Source organism: Triticum urartu, chromosome 4A (assembly GCF_056163025.1).
Source record: "Triticum urartu cultivar PI428250 chromosome 4A, HENAU_Tu73, whole genome shotgun sequence".
In the NCBI taxonomy this organism is placed as follows: Eukaryota; Viridiplantae; Streptophyta; class Magnoliopsida; order Poales; family Poaceae; genus Triticum; species Triticum urartu.
Genome location: NC_141876.1, coordinates 325,186,528 through 325,208,724, shown reverse-complemented (window position 1 = coordinate 325,208,724; position 22,197 = coordinate 325,186,528).

Here is a 22,197-nt window from a genome sequence, read left to right as displayed (position 1 = left end):
ATGACAGCTTGTCCATGGAAGTTGAACCACGACGACCATCACGTTTCTTGTTTCTACCACTACCACACCCACACGCGATTCCCACGACGCCGCTCCAACCCATGGCACGACGTCCCCCGACGTGGACATGTATCCTATGATGTGGCTATCACTGCCTTGCCCTGCGTTTCCTTCGTTGACAGGTAGGATCCACGCTTATGGGTCCCACATGTTAGTGACAGAATGGTAGGATTGTTCGCGTCAGGGGATCCTCATCCCCTCGACGTGCCCCGCATCCCTCTCGGCCCCACCGCTCATCTGCCTTTGTGTGCATGACATGCGGGCCAGCTGAACTGCGGCGACCATCAACTTTCTACCACAGACACACCCGATTGGACATGGTTTGCCTGCTCTACTGTTGTGCTCCGATCCGTACTCCCGCACCATCGAATTTTCATCGAGTGGCTGTGACACATTTCGTCCCGGGCATCAATCCTCAGCTGGAGTACTTATGTACTACAGGTAGTACCCGCACGTGTGTCCATCTACGCCTCGTAATGCCCCGACACCCAGCTGTGGCACCCTCGCCACGGCCACGCCACCACCGGCCGGTTCATCTCGAATGAGTGAGTCGCGAACCACGCCACCACCATGGAATGACATGTGGGCTAGCCACATTTAAGATCCGCATGTCATTGACTCATAGGTCGGGCACTAAGCCACTGAAGTTCGGTCCCATGGGCCCCGAGAGGGAAATGTAACTCCTGCGGCAGGCCTTGTGGTGCTCCCGCAGTACGAGCTCGTGCCAAAACTGGAATTTGTTTCTTACTACTACCAACTAGTACTAGTAAGGTACACGTGCATTACACACATGAGATTCTGGTGGTTTGTGCATTATGCTTCTACATGTGGAGCTTTCTGGATTCTAACATGTGGCAAAATCTGGTGGAATGTAAGGTTAGGCAAGTTTGATTAACTTACGTGAGTGTTTGGTTCAAGCCACACCTTAGGCAAGCCACACTAAGGCCCCACTACACACAAAAAATGTGGCAAGATTCCCTTAGGCTTGCCAACTTATCGCTCTCATTTTGAAGAACTAATAACTTTGCCTAAGCTTAGTTGTGGCAAAGTTAGTCATGAATTAAGTTCAACCATGGAGTCTTCTAGATTATACATGTGGCAGAATCTGGTGGATGATATCCAACGACCAGTAGTGCTTGGATTTGCCATCTTTGTACCGTCGGATTGGCTTCATCCAACGACCAACTTTCAAAGTTTTTCACACACTATATAGGGGCTATAGATATAGATGTGTCGGTCCGTTGCAATGGATCCAAATTATATCTATTTAGTGGGGTGCACTCTAAACACATTATCTATTTATTTTTCTCTAACCTTCCATAGCCATGCATCCAAGCAAAATAAGCTTCATGGGTGCCCCCCACATCATATTATTCATACTACGTTGATTGAAAAAAAGATAAATCACCCAAAACAAGATCTTCCCGTTTTTTGTTCCTATGATGTTGTGCCGTGCACGTACCTACTAGTTGTATAGTGGTAGTACTAGTAATATAGTATTAGGAGTACAAACTTGGTACTAGTAGGAGTAGTACTAGTACGGAATGCTCCTACTCTATCAATGAGCCCCGTATGAAACCAAATTTCTTGGCTTCCGTGCTACAGCTAGATCTTCCCCTCGTTTCTGTTTCCAAACCCGGCGGCGGGCGGGGTGTCGGTTTGCTCAACGACGGTCCCACATGAAAGTGAAAATGCTAGGCAACACGCCTTCCCTAAGCTATGTGTCGTGCCGGACGGGCCGTGTTGTACTAACGATTCCCGGGCATGTGGGGGTGCAACGCGAACGTGGCAGGCCTTTTCCTTTTACCAGCAATGTGCCCGTGCGTTGCGACGGATCCAAAGTAGTAGAATCGTAGTATTTGTTCACAAACTTGAAAGAAATCACTATTGTTTTGATATACTCCTAATATATTACTCCCTTCGTACCTAAATATTTGTCTTTTTCGATATTTCAAATGGACTATCACATACGGATTATATAGACATATTCTAGTGTTTCTAGCAAGATGCCCGCGTGTTGCACGAAGTTGATGGAAAAGGTAAGCACAACTTATAAATTGACGGATGGAGTACTAGTAACAGTGATGCATATAATTAAGCCAAGGGATTGCACATGTCGGTATTGACTGGAACGAGAATGCAACAACACAATAAGAATTAAGGCCACGCTGATGCGATCGCAGTGGTGGTTACATAAGGCAAGAAGAAAGATGGATCCATGAACGTACGACCTCCTCCTCCTCAACTTAGTGCGCCGGGCCACCGACCGGCGGCTAAGGAGCGGCGGCTTTTGTGGCGAGGTCGAGGTGCTTCTCACCAAAGGCATCTAAGGGCTCCAGCCGGTTGAGGAAGGCCAACGTCGTAGCGTCCTCACTGGCCTTGTAGATACCTATGTACACGATTTCCTCGTACATGTGGATGTGTAGGTCGATGAATTCTTGTAGGGCGAGGCGCCTCGCGGTGAGTGCGACCTCCAGGTGGACATTCTTCGTGGCGTCGGTGGGCAGTCGCAGGGCCACCAGTGCTTGAAAGAGGTTTTGGCCATGGAGGCCGATTAGGGTGGCAGGCAATGAGGAGCCCGGGCGCGTGGGCTGGAGAAGTACGGCGATGTCGTCCGCGAGCTTCTTGAGGATAGTGAACTTGTTGCTGGTGGCAACGATCATCTGGTCCAACTAAGAGTCGTAGTTGGCGTCGACGGCGGCCATCCACTAGCCGGTCCCCAACACCATCTGGAGGCGATCCTCGGCGCCATGCCGCAGGCTGGCGTCGTGGACCATCTGGCGCAGCCGCTAGCCGCTCACGCGCATCGCCACCATGGGTCTGGAGTGAGCTCTTTTGCGCTTAGTGTAGGTGCTAAGGCAAATTCTTAGGTGCGTACGATGTGGTAGATGCATTGGAATGGAGGGGCGCTTTTATATGAGGGCAAACTGCGTTGCATTCACATCGTGCAGCCTCTTTTCCCGGACCTCCTCCCATTACTTCCCTCATGCATTAATTGAGGGAGGATGCATTGGCCGTTCAACATATTGGGAACTGCTACTCCCTCTCCCGTCTGCACTAAAGCCGTATCGGGAACTATGCCGCCCGCTGTAAAATCGAGTACTCCCTCTCTATATGTACCACCTTTTTTTAATTTCAAGTTTGCTCCATGGCGCAATCCATCGATACTACTACTGTACAAAAGTGGAGTATATACATTTTTTAAAAGGCTAGAGGGCGGGGCAGTCTAGCTCGGTCGGTTTCACGAGAGGCGTGAGCCTTCATGATTTGACGGCTCATTACTGCTGTCAAATCGAATAGTACTGCGCCGCCCGCTGCACGGCTGGCACCTCCATTAAACCCCTCCATTAGACGCGCATGTGAATCCTACTCCGGCCACACGTCCATTCATGAGCGGGCCGGAATTAAACACAACACCGGCCGAGCTGCTCCCGTCCGCCCTCAGTTTAAACGAGGCCAGACGCCGGCCAAGCTCCTACCATCCACCCTCTATTTACACGAGGCCAGACAGACAGCGGGCAAGAATCGCACCCCTCCGCCGCTCCCCCATCTCCTCCTTCACCATTTTCTCCACTCTTCCGATGGCTTCCGATGAGCCGTTCTCCAGCATATTACCCAGCAAGGTGGCCCGCTGAGCCCTCCGGATACGGGCGAGGCCGCTCGGTGCTTCACCAACCTCGCTTGGCCCGACGGAGCCAGTTGCCACCCCAAGAAGGCGCGTGGTTTAGCAACTCGCCGCTCCAGTTCAGCTCGATGAGGAGTGGCGAGTTGCTCCATGCCGGCACGGCGGCGAGCACGCCGGTACGGGCGCCGTCGCTGCCGCATCGTACCGCGCCACCAGTGTCTGCGGTGGCCGCGCCTCCCGTTTATGTGGGCGCGCCTCCCGTGCCTGCGGCAGCGCCATGCAGGCAGAGACAGAAGCCGGGTGCGTGGAGAGCGACGGGTCGGTGCCCAGCTTCTCCGTGTCCGCCGCCATCATCGAGGATAAGTAGAACATGGGAGGCCGCCGCCACTTGGGACCCATGATGGCCACCGCCGAGGCGACGACCATGGATTCAGGTGGTTTCTTTGCTACTTCGTCTCTTCCGAGGACCTTCGTCGACCCCGTAAGTGTCTGACGGACATGAGGAAGACAAAGGGATCCGCAGGTGTCCATTTAGAACTAAAATAAGTCTAGATACATCCATTTCTAGGACAAGTATTTCTGGATGGAGGGAGTATTAATTATACAAGAGAGCCGGATTGGCAGCTCTTAGTTCATGTAAATGTAATGAAATTCATCATGTTTATATGAAGATCCGGCTTTTTTTACACGAAATGCTTCATGCTTATATGAAATCAGTCCGTGTTTGCACGAATTTCATCTAGTTGGTTAGAGTTGTAAAAATGTATGCCGTTGGCGTTTGATGTCGTCCTCCGCTTAAGGAAGCGGGAGGAAATTTGCCGGCTGCCGTTGGAGATGCTCTTTATGCTGGAAATAATAGAGTGACATCCAATCCATTTGAGTTAATTGCATGTATGATTGTCCCTCTATAAAAAGTTAATTGCATGTACAGTGTACACGTGACATGCAGGGTGGCTACAGCTTCGTACAGAAAGTTAAAACAAAACAAGTCCATCCTTAATCTTGTATTCTAAGTACTTTGTGGGTTCCAATGTCAGTACAGTAGCGAAAGAAGTATATATTAAATAAGTAGAGTAATATAAAATATAAAAATATAAAGTTAAATGACAGAATTTGAACTCATGTCATCGCGTTGCGAGCATCCGGCGCTAACCAGCCCAGCACGTTTTTGTTGTAGACCATGCTGGAGATATATCTCCATGTCTACTCTTATATATACTCCATTCGTTCCTAAATATTTGTCTTTTTCATATTTCAAATGGACTACAACATACGGATGTGTATGTAGACATATTTTAGAGTGTAGCTTCACTCATTTTGCTCCGTATGTCTTTTTAGGAAGGGGTCAGATTTGTCCTTGATTTATTTATGAGGTATCCTGATGGCACTAGATCGCCAAGAAAAGAGGGTAACATCAAAATTATGGACTACTTTTTTGAGTATGTTGGTAAGGTCCGGTCATAGTCACTTGTTGAAATCTCTAAAAAGACAAATACTCCCTCCGTCCGGAAATACTTGTCATCAAAATGGATAAAGGAAATGTATCTAGACATATTTTAGTTTTAGATACATCTCTTTTTATCCATTTTGATGAAAAGTATTTTTGGACGGAGGGAGTAGAAAACAGAGTTGGTGATGATGGTGTGCGTGCCATCTTGCAATATTGGCTGTCGGATTTATATCTAACAGATAGGAAAGAAACTATGGCAATTTTGCAAAAATATACCCACACGTCTCTCCATGTTCACAAATAAGGCCTTCCCTCGTTCAACCTTTTCTCTCACAAGATAAACTACTCATACAAATGCATCTTGATGTTCCGTGTAATGCACGGGCGGCTAGCTAATTTCTTTTAAAACAGTTGCTGCGATAATTGGGTTGAAGTGATATATTTTATGTCTGCCCCGAATGATTCCAGATTCACTAGTAGTAACAAAGAAAAGGTTGCCTTGTTAATTAACAGAAAACAGGGTGAAAACTATCACATGAGGCTGGTAAAAACAAGGCACACTGGGTTCAGCGTCATCGTCACTACAACTGTGCGCGCGCGAGAAGTCTACATATCGAGGGGGCTACCGAGCGAGGCACCGAGACACAATGTTTGAGAGAGAAACCAATTGATAGATTATGATCAGATCGAGTTGTCACCCTTCTGCTGTCATTGTTGGGGGGAGGGAGAGAAAGACGTATTGAGAGTGTGCGCGGTAGGCACAGAGGAACAACTAGCGGGTGTGTGTGTGTGTGTGTTTGAAAGAGGAGTAGATAGATTATTATCAAGATCGATGTGCCACCCTACTCCTTTGGTGCCGGGTAGTGTGTGTGTATGTTTGAGAGAGAAGCCAGTCGATAGATTAGTATCAAGATCGAGGTGTCACCCTACTCCTTCGGTGTTGGGAAGTGTGGGTGTGTGTGGGGGGGCAGTGACACTCACATATCTCTACTCTTATAAAAAACAGAGTTGGTGATGATGGTGTTCCTGCCATCCTGCAATATAGGCCATCCAATTTATATCCGACGGACAGGAAGGAAACTATGGCAATTTTGCAAAAATATACCCACACCCCTCTCCGCATTTGCAAATAAGGCATTCCCTCGTTCATCCTTTTCTCCCACAAGATAAACTTCTCATACAAATGCATCTTGATGTTTCGTGCAACGCATGGGCATCTTGCTAGTAGGGAGAAGGAGTTTGTGTGATACATATCTAGCTATATTAAGGGATAGGTAGATAGCATGTGTGTGAGAGACATTATTATAATTTGAGACATTAATGGCTGTGGGTGGGCGGAATTAAAGGGGTGGGTGTGTTAGACATAGAGAGCATGTGTGTTTCTGTGTGAGAGACTTGTAGGACAGGGTAGAAAGACGAATTTAACCCTGACGGAGGGAGAGAAATACATGAAGTGCGCGTGTGTGATTCCGATGCCCACATGGAAATGAGATATGTATGTGTGTGAGAGAGATTGCACAATTCATTCACGTATCACTATCTAGCGATCGTGGACGTGCATCACTTGAACATAAGTCAATATCTACTTTGTATCGTTGCCGAAGGTACAATATCGATTCAACGCTATAAAGATTGAACACTCACATATCACATTTTTTCTATTTAAATAAACCTTTTCAGTAGTGCATGCCAAAGTTACAGTGATGTTTCTTCAAACAAACAATGTAGCTATCATGTACATGCACCATTGTTACTCTTGCATTCAAATTCATTAGTCTTGGATGATTTAAGTTTCTATTTTGATGTAATATATGTAATATTCATATATGAATTCAATGGGTACGCAATTTATGAAATGGAGGCTATGTAATCATATGAGGTAACACTTTTAAGTAGCTGACTACAATATCCATTTATTTTTGTGCGCCTCTACACTAACACGTCAATGCATTATGTTTAAAGTAAATTACCAATGGCACTAAATTATCTATTTACACGAGAAATACATAGGCTGAGCATTTGATCCCTTTTTTGTGAACGCGCCACTACACCCGTACGATTGGCCGCACCCGTGTGAACGCCCAAGTTATTGGCGCATCATCCCGAGTTATTGTCTTTTTTTCTGGGGTGGACTTCACACCAGTTATTAACTGCTGACGCGTGCCCCGTGTACACAGTCTAGCATGACCTTCCTGCTAGCACGGTCCAAAATTAGTTGAAACTAGATACAAGCGATCCCGCGGGCGGCAAAATCTCCCGCCTCCTTCTAAAATTTCTGCCACCTTAGTCTTTAGCATGTGAAATCCCCCTTTTGTCCTTGGTGCACGGAGACCAACAGTTACAATACCGCCCTCATCTACATGATAGGTCAGGGCTGCTTTGGTAACTTCCGGTTCCCCCACTACACGGCACCCCCATTTCCTCTCCCCCTCCCGCAAAATCGACTAACGCCACAGCACCAGAGCATCTTACATCACGCCATCCGTACTTCATGGACCTTTCTCCTCTCCCCTCTCGAAACCCTAGACTGCTCATCCACCGGAGTACCATAGCCCATTCACTGCCAGCGGCGTCCACCTCACTGGATCTGCTTCTACGGCCGCATCTACCCCTCCCACCTCCCCTACAAACAAGTAGACTCCTCATCCACCACTGTACCACAGCCCATTTAGTGCCGGCCTTGTCCATGGCGCCGGATCTGCTTCGCCGGTACTCTCGTCAACCGCCGCGCATCTGCAGCGGCTCATTCGTACTCCCCATCAGAGACGCTTCGTGCACACCCCCGGAGCCGCCCCACCGATGCCCCCGTCAACGGCCTCTGATCCTCTTCGCCGACACCTTCCTCAACCCTACCGGAGCCGCTTCGCCGACACCTTCCTCAACCCTACCGGAGCCACTTCGCCGACACCATTGTCAACCCTACCGGAGTAGCTTCGCCTATACCATTCTCAACCCTACCGGGGCCACTTTGCCAACTCACAAGTCCATGGTCTCAGATCCGCTTCCTCGCACCCTCATCCAACCTATCGGAGCAGCTTCTGATGCCCCGTCCACGGCCGCAGATCCGCATCGTCGACAGCACCCTTAACCCAACCACCGGAGCAGCTTCTGACGCCCCGTCCATGGCCGCAGATCCGCATCGTCGACACCATCCTTAACCCAACCACTGGAGCAGCTTCTGACGGCCCATCCATGGCCGCAGATCCACGTCGTCGACACCATCCTTAACCCGACCATCGGAGCAGCTTCACCTACGCCCTCCTCCATGGCCATAGATCCGCTTCGCCCACACCGTAGTCCACCCTACCGGAGCCGCTCCACAAACACCCTACTCGACGGTTCTAGATCTCCTTACCGGACCCGGACAGCCAGCGCAGCATCATCACCCTCGACGTTTCTAACCTGATTCCCACCGTCTGGAGAGATGACAAGCACCCGTCATGGCCTAGGTACTTATCATCTTTAAACCCGTCCAGCATCACCTGCCCGATGTACTTCAAATATACTAACTGTTCGCTGTTACCTGTTATGCAGCTGGCAAAAACTACAAGGACGATGTTTCTTCTGGATCTAACAACTTGGCCAACAAAGATCCTAGACTGAGGCATTGCTATGATCTTGTAAGCGCATCTCTCTCTCTCTTGTAATGTTCTGTGCCTGCCAGCATGCTTTGCTAGGATTTTCGACCAGTAATCCCTTTGTGCAGACAATGATTTCTACTACTGGCTGCTAAAATAGATATGTAGATGTCATACATGATACTACCTCGTACCTCCGTTCCTAAATATAAGTCTTTCTAGAGATTCCACTATAGGCTACATACGGAGAAAAATGAGTGAATATACACTCGAAAATGCATCTATATACATCTGTTTGTGGTCCATACTGGAATCTCTACAAAGACATATATTTAGGAACAGGGGCAGTACATTACACAAAATCGTAGGTAGCATGTAGGAATTCCAGTGCACTACATTAGGCTCCCATAGAATGCCTACTAGTCCAGCATATAGAGTCATGGCTAGTTTATGGTACGCACACAATCGTTAATTGGTGGTTTAAATATGCGCAAGGGATATGCAATGTAGTATCATGTAGAGATGTCTGAAATTAGCCGTGTCAACTTGCAGATAGGGTTACACAATGAAGAAGTACAAGATGTATGTGGCAATTTCATGGAACATCGCAAAAAAAGGAGAGGCAACGGTGAGCCTATACACTGTGCTATGGTACGTCACTCCTCCATTGCAATCATTGTGACATGTTATTTGTATGCCAGTTCTATTAGTCAAGTTTCTTAGGGACAGTTATTATGAGTTATCCTAAGAAAATAAGCACTTGTGAATATAAGCTCCATGTAATAAGCCAACCAGTTCTTTTCATTGTGTTTTCAGCTTATCTTGGTATGATCAGTGGAAAGTCTAGATTGCATTATGTTTTTTTTCATTTTGCTGCCCATATGGAAATTAATTTGACTTGCAAACATCACAAATTGAACTCAGTCCAGTAATTAATATGATAGGAAAACAGACCATCACTATTTTCTCAAAATGCAAATACAAAGATACCATCTACTTGGCACAATCTACTTTGGTCAATGTTCTCCATAGAGATCCCATTGCCTAATTTAAACGAAGAATGCATGACCCACATTTAAATGAAGAACAATTATTTATTGAAATTTGATGGTCCAAGTGGTTGGTTATTATCGTATACCAGCACCACCTGAAAGCATCATATAGCAGCAGCAGCTCATAGCAACTGATCATACAGCAGCAGCAGTCTGCAATTCATCATATACCAGCAACAGCTCATAGCAATTCATCATATACCAGCAACAGCTCATAGCAATTCATCATATAGCAGCAGCAGGAGCAGCTCATAGCAATTCATCATATAGCAGCAGTAGGAGCAACTCATAGCAATTCATCATATAGCAGCAGCAGGAGCAGCTTGTAGCAACTCATCATATAGTAGCAGCAGCAGCTCATAGCAATTCATCATATAGCAGCAGCAGCTCATAGCAACTCATCATATAGCAGCAGCAGCTCATAGCAATTCATCATATAGCAGCAGGAGCAGCTCATAGCAATGCATCATATAGCAGCAGCAGAAGTAGCTCATAGCAATTCATTGTATAGTAGATCAGAATGAAAATTTGGCAAAAAATCAGGGAGATCCTCACCTTGTCGGATGAGCTCATCCTCCAACAGCACCTCAAGGCCATGGCCTGGGAGGAGGGGAGGGGGAATAAGGTGCCTTCTGCCACAGTGTAGCATCAGCTGTAGTTGTGCAGCGCCCGCCGGAGTAGTGCGTTGGACGAACCACAGTGGAGCAGCTGCTGGAGACCATGAGAATGAGGGGCGGCGCCAGAGGGAGGAGCAGCCAGGGAGATTTGCCCCTACCCGCTGGCCATGTAGCCTAGCTAGACATAGCATCGTCGAGGACCAGGCCAGATGGGACCAGTGGCGACGGCTCGCTGGAGGAACCCTAGTGCTACAGGCTGGGGATCGAGGTAGAGGGAAAGGGGAGAGGAGATGCAAGCGGGCAGGGCAAAGAATGCTTGCGTGTTTGTTTTTACTTGAGGGCCAGGTGTGACACGGGCGTTAGCAGTTGCATTTTGAGTGTAATATAGGCAGACAATAGAGTCATTTCACTATTCCCCTTCCCTTCAATTTTTAGTGAGGTTCTACCCGAAACACCCCCCTCCAAAGCGAAATTAGTTAAGCCCAAGCCCATAACTTAAAAATGACTTCTTTACATCTTTTATGGCTTATTTTGAGAATATGCCCTGAAAAGGCGGAATCAAACTGGCCCGTAACCTGCAATTCAATTGTGCGTGCAATGATGAATCACACGTGCCTGCTATTTGTACATTTAGGCATCATCATACATGGCATAACCTAATACATGTGCATTCCATTGTAGAATCTGGAATATGCAATGTTTATGTTAGTTCATACGTTGCACATGATGTTTAAATGCCCCTTAAATCTGGTTAGTCAAGTGATGGTTTTAAGCCTCCTTCTTTGCTTCTTTTCTTGATATGTAAGATTTGTTCACACATCTGTTCAATTGCTTGTTTGCATCAGCCAGCCATACTTGGACTGTTTGCTTTGATTACTTGTTGTTCTTTACCTAACACTCTAACAGAGCTTGTCAACGATTTAAACACTAAGGGCTACTGTAGTGGGGCATTGTCTAACTCATAGGTGACATAAAGGTTTGGCTGTACACTACAGTAGGCTCTCCAAGAGTACCTGGAGATCTAGTTCGAAGGTATGCCTAGTTTTTACAAAGTGCAGACATAGTAAATGCTCATTTCATTGTGTGCAAGTGCAAGAGATGCGGCATGTTTCATTATGTGGTGTTGTTTTGTTATAATCTCATCCTTTTGTGTTCACAGACTGGAAAGTATGCATATTTATCTTCCAAGGAGACGAGTAACTAGTTTGTGTCACCTTGCAGAGGGGGTGCAATGAAGATAAGATTGAGGATTTCCAAGTACAATATGTTAGGAAGGAGCCTTGCAAGAGAAGTAGGAGCTGCGCTGAGCCTCTTCAACCTGCTAAGGTAAGTCACTGTATGCAACTCAACAGTTCAATTCCTTGTTTGTTTCAGGCATAGTTAATTTTCTCTTTTCAATTGCTTTATTTGTCCTCAGTTAATTAGATGCCCAAATAATCATGCCTGATGTTCGGTACTTGTATCACTATTAGCTAACATAATTAAAGGCCTTACCATTTAATTACTCTGCCGAAGTGTGCCTGAAGCTTTGAAGTCTATTAACCAACTATTATTGCATGATGCTCACAATCTAGTTTATACTACACTAATGATTGCATAGTTTTGCTTGCTGTAGTATGTTTGTATGAAACCCTCTACTGTTCATTATGCTCCCTAAGACTTTAATTGAGGCACAGAATGGCCAACTGCTTGCTTACTTATATGCAACGTGCTGTCTAAATTTGTAACTTGTCTGTGTTTTCGATTGGGCCCCAACATCATGCTCCTCTGGTGAGCTAAGAGTGATTTCTGTATGCAGGCTGCACAGACTATCTTTTTTATAATTTTTAGAATATCACGTGCTTATGCTTCATGACGTGTAACATTTTTTTGAAAGTGACGTGCAACATTATTGTTAGTCCTGTTTTGCCATGTAGTACAAAATAGTGTCTTGTTCGCTTGTTGTAACTATATTTTTGCCCTAGTCATGTGTACTTACATAAACATTTCAGGATGAAGTGACATCAACACAAATATCTGCGAGCAGTGCGGCATGGCCATTAACGAATGATTATGGATTGGAATTGGAATGTGCTGATGTTCTCGAGCATCAACCAGAGGTGGCAAGACAACGTGTACATGATTGTCAACGTATAATCAACAAGTTGAGACTGGACATGCAGGTATTAGATGCAGGAGTCAAAAAAATGAAACAAGACACTGAGGTAACCATGAAGGAATTGGAGATTTTGTAGACTGAAATTTGTGCTATCTGAATCCGGAAAATCCTATTTTCTGAAGAGATTATAGTTCAAATGGAGTTAAGTTGATGCGCGTCCATGATGTATGAGTTGTATTTTCCCAGCGTATGTAATTTGCTATTTCTGTATGCTTTATTATCACCTATGCCGAACCATAATGCCCAGTGGGTATAATCGGCTGTAATTTCTTTATTGTATAGTGCAGGATTATTCTACCTTTCTATGCCTTGATCTCTTTGTTGTGTAGTGTATGCTTTTTAGTGGTGATAGTATTGAGTAGGATAATTCTTTGAATATGCTATATCGTTCAAGCGGGGGCCAACTCGCCCGACCATGGCCCTTCACGGGTCGTCGGATCCATGGGCCTTCTACGTCTCGTAGGATCCATGGGCCTTTTATGTCTCGTAGGATCCATGGGCCTTCTATGTCTCGTAGGATCCATGGGCCGACGAATCATTTATGGGTCTTGTACGGGCCTTTAATGGGCCATAGATGGGCCTTTAATGGAAATCGTACGTTTTATGGGCTGGCCATAACGAGCCGTTAATAGGCCGTATTTGGTGATGCTATGAAAATGGCCCAACAGACTAACGGTCCACAAACGGGTCGACTGTAACGATGGGCTGAATTTGGCCCACAAGCAGAAAATGACAGTAACGGGCCGTAAGTAACCGAATGCTGCAAATGAGCCCAAGAATGAATGGGCCCTCAAAACGCTGAAAGTTAACTTGGGATGGAAACGGCCCAACGGAATAACGGGCCGGTAATGGGTATAAAGTGATACACTGTTCATTACGGGCCAGTTTCACCACGGGCCGTTAATGGGTGTAAAGTAATACACTGTTCATTACAGGCTAGTTTCAGCACGGGCCGCTAATGGGCCAAGAGTTACAAAGGGCCTCATATGGGCCGAAAGACGTCATGGGCTATACATGGGCCAGAAGTGAAAACGGGCTGGAATCATATTGGATGGCCCAAATGACGCTACTAGGCCTAATTCGGATAGGGCATAACGGGCCTTGGGTTAGCGGGCTGTAAATGGGCTATATGCGAACAGGCCATTAACAGGCTTTCCATGGGTTGGCCCGCCAGCTTTTGACCAAGTCAAATGGGCCGGCCTTTTCACAGGAATGGGCCACTGTTGGGTCGTGCCATGTGTCGACGTATCATAGGCGCCTTCTGTCCAGTGAGTGGATGGCATCTGTCCCAACGATGAGACGACACGTGTTTCCTCTAGCCAATGCTGATTTTACACATGGAAAATCCCCATTGGTCGAGGCTGTTAACGGGTTATCGGATCCAAAACTCAACCCAATAGCTTAACGGCGTTCTGTTACGGTGGATGCCACGTGTCGGTCACTCTTGACGAAAGCACTTCTGTGACGCGCGATTTATCATCATGGAAGTGGACACTTCCGTGATGATAATTTTGGTAATGTCATGGAACACTTCTACGATAGCACAGGTATGACTAGCTTGATTCTGTCATAAATTTGTCATGGATCATCACGGAAGTGTATTTTTTTGTAGTGAAGCCTTGTTATGGTCCTTAAAATCGACACATAGGCGCCAGGATTTGTCCTTCTTTGGTACTATCACCAGGTTTGCTAGCCAGTCCAGGTGTTTTATTTCTCTAATGAATCCGGCCTCGAGTAACTTGGCTAGTTCTTCTCCCATGGCTTGTTGCTTGGGTTCGAAGAAACGCTGAAGAGTTTTCTTGACCGGCTTGTATCACTTTAGAATGTTTAGGCTATGCTCGGCCAGCCCGCGTGGGATGCCTGGCATATATGAAGGATGCCAGGCGAAGATGTCCCAATTCTCGCGTAAGAACTCCCGCAATGTGGCATCTGTTGTGGGGTTCAGCTGTGCCCCGATGGATGTTGTTTTTGTAGGGTCCGTTGGGTGGACCTGGAATTTGACTATTTCGTCCGCTGGTTTAAAAGAGGTGGACTTGGGTATTTTGTCGAGTATCACGTCGTCCCTGTCCACTTTAGAGCGCAGCAAAGTTAGTTCTTCGGCCGCGAGGGCTTCGGATAACGCTTCGAGGGCCAGTGCGGTGGTTTTATTTTCGGCTCAGAGTGCTATGTCCGGATCACTAGCTAGAGTGATGATTCCATTGGGCCCGGGCATCTTGAGCTTCATGTACCCGTAATGGAGTATAGCTTGGAAGATCGTGAATGCCTCCCGCCCTAGAAGGGCGTGGTATCCGCTACTAAACGGGGCCACTTGGAATGTGATTTCTTCGGACCTGTAATTCTCCGGCGTGCCGAATACCACACCTAGTGTGATTTTCTCCGCACATCGTGCCTCCCAACTAGGGATGATTCCTATGAAGGTCGTGCTGCTTTGCTTAATGCGGCTCTTCTCTATTTCCATTTTTCTAAGAGTCTCCTCATAGATGAGGTTTAATCAGCTGCCACCGTCCATGAGTACTTTAGTAGGCCGGAAGCCGTCCACAATTGGACTAAGGACCAAAGTGGCTGGAGCTCGGGCTGTGCGGAAATGAGGTTCGTCACTGACATTGAAGGTTATGGCTGTGCCGTTCCATGGATTTATCGTTGCAACGTGACAGACTTCGGCGAGGCTACGAAGTGCCCGCTTGCATCTATTGTTTGAGGCGAAAGTCTCGAAGACTGTTAGTAATGTATTGTTATTTTCCGCGGGAGGGTGCTCTGTGATATTGTTGACGAGGAGATCCTCGCCGCTCCTGGCCACCTGCCGGAGTATCCAGCATGCTCTAAGGCTGTGTGTTGGCATGGTATCCGATGTACTATGAATTTTGCATGGCCCATTGAGCCATCCCTCCAATATGGTTCCGCGCCCTGTAGTTGGTTTTGGCTTCTTTGTAATTGGATTGGGTGACTTATGAGACTACACCCTTTTAGTTCGGATAGAGGGTTTAGTTAGAGCCGAAGGATCCCAGAATTATGTTTGGGTTTTCCAAGTGCTTTCCGTCGCACAGTACTTCTGTACTATGGATGCCAAGTCAGTGAAGTGTGTTATTTCACGGCGACTTATGGCGTTGAGGATTCCCTTGTCCGTGCAATTTTTGCAAAAGAATGAAATTGCGTCTTCCTCGAGAGAGTCCTTCACCTTGCTTATTGCAAGGAGGAATCTGGCCCAATAGTGATGTACTGTCTCTTGGGGCTCTTGTCTAATATGGGAAAGATCACTTATGTGAGGGTGGGTGGGTAGATTTAAGTCCAAACCCTGACCCGGTCTGAGGCCCAAAGGAGTTTCCGAGCTTGGTAGCTCGGGCTTTGGGATGTTGCCTAACGGTACTAGCCCGCTGTTCAACTCCAGCTTTGAAGCTTGGTCCATGTCCTCCTGTAGACGGGAATCCAGCTCGGAGAGCTCGGGAATCTGGACATAGTTTGTCCTCAAAATAGAGGAAGAATCGCGGCATCGCTCCACCACCGCTATTTGATGGGTAACCGGTGGAGAGTTAATCTCCCTTTGGTCGGGTTTAAGCCCGATCCGATCATTGTTCGTAGCGACTCCCAAGGTGGCGATGCGATCCTAGAGCTTGTTCAAAGAAGAGAGCTCCATTGGATCCATCTGCTCGGTGAATCCCGATTCGGCGTGGATGCTTTTTTTGATGACCCGAGAAGTCATCGTCGGCGCGATGGCCGACGGGGCGGTCATGACGAAGCTGCCTAATCAGAGAGTTTGGCCTACAGCCAGGGCTCCCCCAGAGGTAACGTTGGCCCTAACAACGAGACGAGCCATCAGGCCTTATCGTGACGGCACAGTGGAACTCTCAATGAAAGCACCAATGTCGGTCTCAAAACTGGCGGATCTCGGGTAGGGGGTCCCGAACTGTGCGTCTAAGGCAGATGGTAATAGGAGGCGGGGGACACAATGTTTACCCAGGTTCGGGCCCTCTCGATGGAGGTAATACCCTACTTCCTGCTTGATTGATCATGATGACATGAGTATTACAAGAGTTGATCTACCACGAGATCGGAGAGGCTAAACCCTAGAAGCTCGCCTATGGTATGACTGTTGTTGTCCTATGGACTAAAACCCTCCGGTTTATATAGACACTGGAGGGGCTAGGGTTACACAGAGTCGGTTACATGGGAGGAAATCTACATATCCGAATCACCAAGCTTGCCTTCCATGCAAAGGAGAGTCCCATCCAGACACGGGACGAAGTCTTCAATCTTGTATCTTCATAGTCCAACAGTCCGGCCAAAGTATATAGTCCGGCTGTCCGAGGACCCCCTAATCCAAGACTCCCTCAGAGACCATGTCTATCTCTGAGTCTCTCCTATGAAAGGAACTCAACGCTTTGGTATCAATGGGAAGCTTGCTCCAAGATATGTGGGTCATTTCAAGATTGTCGGTAAAAGAGGCGACCTTGCCAATCAACTTGAGCTCCCTTCCAACTTCTCAAATGTGCATGATGTGTTTCACGTGTCACAACTTTGCAAGTGCTTAGAGACGCCCGAGCGTACAATCAACTTCGAAGAGATTGGCCTCCAAGAGGAATTGTCTTATCATGAGCATCCCATTTCCATTCTTGAAGAAACTGGATGCAAAATTCACAACAAGTCGATCAAGTTCCTGAAAGTTAAGTGGTCTAACCATTTCGACCGAGAAGCTACTTGGGAGCGCGAGGATCACCTCTGTTCCGAATATCCGGAGTTCTTTCAGTCCTAGATCTTGTGACGAGATCCTTTTGTAGCGGAGGAGTGTTGTAACACCCCATATGCAACATTTCCCAATTTGGCAATATATCCACTTGATCTTCATCCAATTCCATTTGGGCTCCATCATTTTGGCATCTTTTGTTTTTATGTGTTGGTTTATTTTATTGCACTTGCATTACTCACCTTGTCATATTGCATTTGTGCCTCTTGTCATTTTGCATTTGTCATCTCATATTGCACCATGGCCATTGCTAGGCTTTGTTGTGTTGTGCACAGTGGGGTTTCTTGATATGTTCCAAGTGCATCCTCAAGTCATGGAATCATCATTCCCCCCTCATCTCTCCACCTATTCTTTTCCTTAGTTTGGCAAGCAACATTATTTGGCCTCAAATAATGTTCATCTTTTACCTATAAATCATGCACCATCCCCTATACCTCTCTCTCAAGTTTCATCCTCTTTGGAGTTGTTTTGGTTGGGTTAAAAAATGGCCCAAGTTTGAATTCTATTCAAACTTCTATTATTTTCTACCTCTAAAAATGTCCGAAGCAATTTTATCAAATAGTGCACATTTCCAGGAGCATGAGGGTATTTTTAAACCTTTCAAATTCTCTCCCTAGCTCCTCGTCCTTTTCCCTCTCTAAAATCTGTTTATTAATAAAAACAGAGAAAAGAGTGCTTACCTTCCCTTACCTATGCACTGCAGCTTGGGCCTTCCCCTCACCTGCAGCCCAACAGAGCACAACAGCCACTCCAAACGCAGCCCAGTCAGCCCATGCATACAGGAGGATCTTCGAGCTCTTGTATGGCAGGATATCCAGACGCGCCACGTCGATGTCCCGTTGATTTGACTATCGGAGAAGCATCGCTATCCCTATATGACATGTCACCGGTACCTTAGAGCTCCTCCTTGACCGATCTCGTTCCTCTCCCTGCCTCTCCACCGCCTAGGTGAGCCTCTACACGCCATTGCCCTGGCCACCATGACCCGAGGAAGCAATAGCTCGAGCTCGGGGTAGCTTCCTCGCCGCGCCTTCGACCCTCCGGCCACCGTGAAGATATCCCCGAAGACCCACTACTTCAACTACGACCACGCACGCACCTTTATGGCCTCTGGATCGACTACCCCGACCCATCTTCTTCCTCTTCTTCCCAGACCCGAAGACTGGAAAGTTCAGCGCTTCCTCGCGCAGTCTCCATTGCGTTACTAGCCCTTTCTTCATGTCCTAGGTGAGCTAGGTGTTGAGTATATGTGTTATGTGCATATTGTGTATTGGGTCCGCCTCCTAGTTCCTTGTATAGTTGAGGTCTGTGGCCCACCTTTGTACATCATATATACATGCCTATGCACGAAGAGCAATATATCGTGTAATCATAATCTCATACATGGTATCAGTTTCCTAGGTTTTTTCTCGCTTCCGCCGCCGCCGCCACCATCCAGCCGCCGCCGCCGCGCGCCTCCCGGCGTCGGCCGCTGCCGCCGCCCCCACCCCGCCGCTGCCGTTTGCGCGCCCTCCGCACCGTCCGCCGCTCCTGCCCGATCAATCCCGAGCCGCTCACTGCTTTGCTACTCGCTACCCCGTCACTAGCGCGCATCACCCCTCCCACCCGCTAGCATCTCTCCTGCCGCCGCCTGTCTTCACATCGGCCACCGCAGCTTTCCGTGAGCCGCCCGCGCGTTTCTGCCAAGTCGCTGCTCCCGCCGCTAAACCGCGCTCCCGATAACCCATGACACCATGATAGCAGGCCAACCGCCCCCTGGCAGTTCGCATCCACCAACGGGTCATCCAACCTACTGCGATCGACACATGCATCTATATGGAGGTCAACACATGCACGTCCACAGCAATCAACACATGCATCTGCATGGCGATCAGCACATGCAGTTCCAAAATGATCAACACATGCAGCCCCACGTGCAGCACTCGTCGGCGGTTGGTTCCTACGGCGCTAATCCGTGGCCAACTTCATCTGTGTTGCCGCCGTCCTACGGTCACTTTGCCCCATTGGCTTCCTCCGTGCTATCAAGTAGAGCTCCACCTTCGGGCTTTTATACGCCGTCGTCGCCGCTTTCGGATCATGGTGTACCTTCTGGCGCGGCTCCGCTGCCGGCGCCCTACTCCATGGCCCCGCAGCTATATGGAGAGTACCAACCGCCGCAGTTGAGCGGCGGCTACGGCTTCCCCATGGCGTCTCCGTCCCCCTTGCCGGCCCTGCCGCCGGTACCCTGGGACCCGGTGCTCCTTCCCGCACTGCATGCCGCTCTTCCTACGCCGAACAACTACACCAGAGGTGATGATTGGTACATGGACACCGGGGCTACGGCTCACATGTTTGCTCATCCTGATAATCTTGCCTCCTTCACTCCCATCACCACCGACCGCCGCATCATTGTCGGTGACGGTTCCACACTCCCTATCACACATGTCGGGCACACTTCTTTTCCTTCTAATTCCATGCCTATTACCTTGTCTAACATACTTGTGTCACCTCATCTTATGAAGAACCTTGTTTCCATTCGTCGTTTAACTCGTGAAAATCCTGTTACCGTTGAATTTGACGAGCTTGGGTTTTGTGTCAAGGACGCTCAAACCAGGATGGTACTTCATCGATGTGACAGCCTCGACGACCTCTATCCGGTGCATTCGCCGTCCATCTCCACCACTGCACCGGTTGCTCTCTCCGCCGTCGTCGATCTCTGGCACGCTCGTTTGGGTCATCCCAACCCCTTCACACTTCGTCATATTCTTAAGAGTTTCAGTTTCAGTTGCCATAAGATAGAGGATCACACCTGTCATGCCTGTCGTGTCGGCAAACATGTTCGCCTCCCGTTTAATAACTCCACCACCATAGCTTCTTTTCCTTTTCAGTTGATTCATAGCGATGTGTGGACCTCTTCGGTCCCTAGTAATTCAGGCTATTTATATTATCTAGTTATCCTTGATGATTATTCTCATTACGTGTGGACTTTTCCTTTGCGCAGAAAGTCGGATGCACTCTCCGCTTTGACGGCTTTTTACTCCTATGTCAGCATGCAGTTTGGGCGTCCCATCCTTGCTCTTCAGACTGACAATGGAAAAGAGTTCGACAACCTTGCTTTCCGCACTTTTCTGTCGCACCACGGCACAGTTTTTTGCCTCACATGCCCGTATACTTCCCAGCAGAACGGTCGAGCCAAACGCGTCCTTCGCACTCTGAACGACTGCGTTCGCATGCTCCTGTTCCACGCTAACGTGCCGCCACGTTTCTGGCCGGACGCACTCGCTACTGCTTCTCTTCTCCTTAACCTTCGCCCTTGCCGCCCACGGTGGAACTATGCACCTCACCATCTTCTCTTCGGTACGCCCCCATCTTATGATGGCTTGTGTATTTTCGGGTGCCTTTGCTATCCCAGCACTGCCGACTCCGCTCCTCACAAACTCGCACCTCGTTCTGTCGCTTGCATCTTCATCGGCTACCCCTCCAACTCCAAGGGATATCGGTGCTACGATCCCGTTTCCCACCGTGTGTTCACTTCCCGGCACGTTTACTTTGATGAGCATGTGTTTCCGTTTCACCAGGTACCCCCGGCTATTCCTCCCGCCACCGGTGATGTGGGCTCCTCGACGCCTCTCCCAGGGGACTCGCACGCCTCTCTTGGCCCGCCCTAGCTTTGAGGCGCCCCCCATGCGCCGCCCCCTCCAGCCGCGGCACTGGCGCCCCCGGCGCCCCCGATGTTGGTGCCCGCGCCCCCCCGGCGCCTGTAGTCCCCTCGGCGCCCCCGGCGCCCGCGACTCCCTTGGCGCCCCCGGCACCCCCGGCGCCTGTGACCGGTATGGTCACCCGCGCCCGTACGGGCGTTTTTTGCCCGAGCTCGTGCTACGCCTCGGATGTTTACATCCATGCGGCGTCCACCTCTGAGCCGTCGCCGTCGCCGTCCTCCGTTCGAGCCGCTCTTCATGACCCGCTCTGGATGGCTGCGATGCAAGAGAAGTTTGACGCCCTGTTGTGCAACCGGACGTGGCAGCTTGTTCCCCGTCCCCGGCACACCAATGTGATTACCGGGAAGTGGGTCTTTAAACACAAGCTCCGTCTTGATGGTACCCTTGATCGCTACAAAGCGCGCTGGGTCGCTCGTGGCTTCCGACAGCGTGCTGGCATCGAGTTCACCGACACCTTCGCTCCGGTCGTCAAGCCCGGCATGATACGCACGGTTCTCCACCTTGCGGTATCCCGTGCTTGGCCGGTGCACCAGATGGATGTCTCCAACGCCTTCCTCCATGGTCACCTCGAGGAGCAGGTCTTCTGCCAGCAGCCCACCGGGTTTGTTGACCCGGAGCTTCCCCACGTGTGCCTGCTTTCGCGGTCCTTGTATGGACTCAAGCAGGCTCCACGCGCTTGGTACCAGCGCATCGCAGCGTTTCTCCACTAGCTTGGGTTCCGCTCTACCCGCTCGGATGCCTCGCTCTTCGTCTATCAGGGCCCTGACACGGCCTACTTGCTGCTCTATGTCGACGACATCATCCTGACGGCATGTACGGCTGGTCTCCTCAGTCAGCTCATGGCTCGTCTTCACGCTGAGTTCGCCATCAAGGACTTGGGTCCTTTGCACTACTTTCTCGGTGTCGAGGTGGTGCGCCGGCCGGATGGCTTCTTCCTTCATTAGCGGAAGTATGCTCCCGAGCTCCTGGAGCGCGCCGACATGCTTAACTGCAAGCCCGCAACTACGCCTGTTGATACGAAGGCCAAGCTCTCTGCCGCGGATGGTTCTCCTGCTTCAGATGCTGCTTTCTATCGGTCTATCATTGGTGCTCTCCAGTACCTCACTCTGACTCGACCGAAGATCCGGTATGTCATGCAGCAGGTGTGTCTTCATATGCATGCTCCTCGAGACGTTCACTGGGCTGCTGTCAAGCGGATTCTCAGTATATCTGTGGCACTAG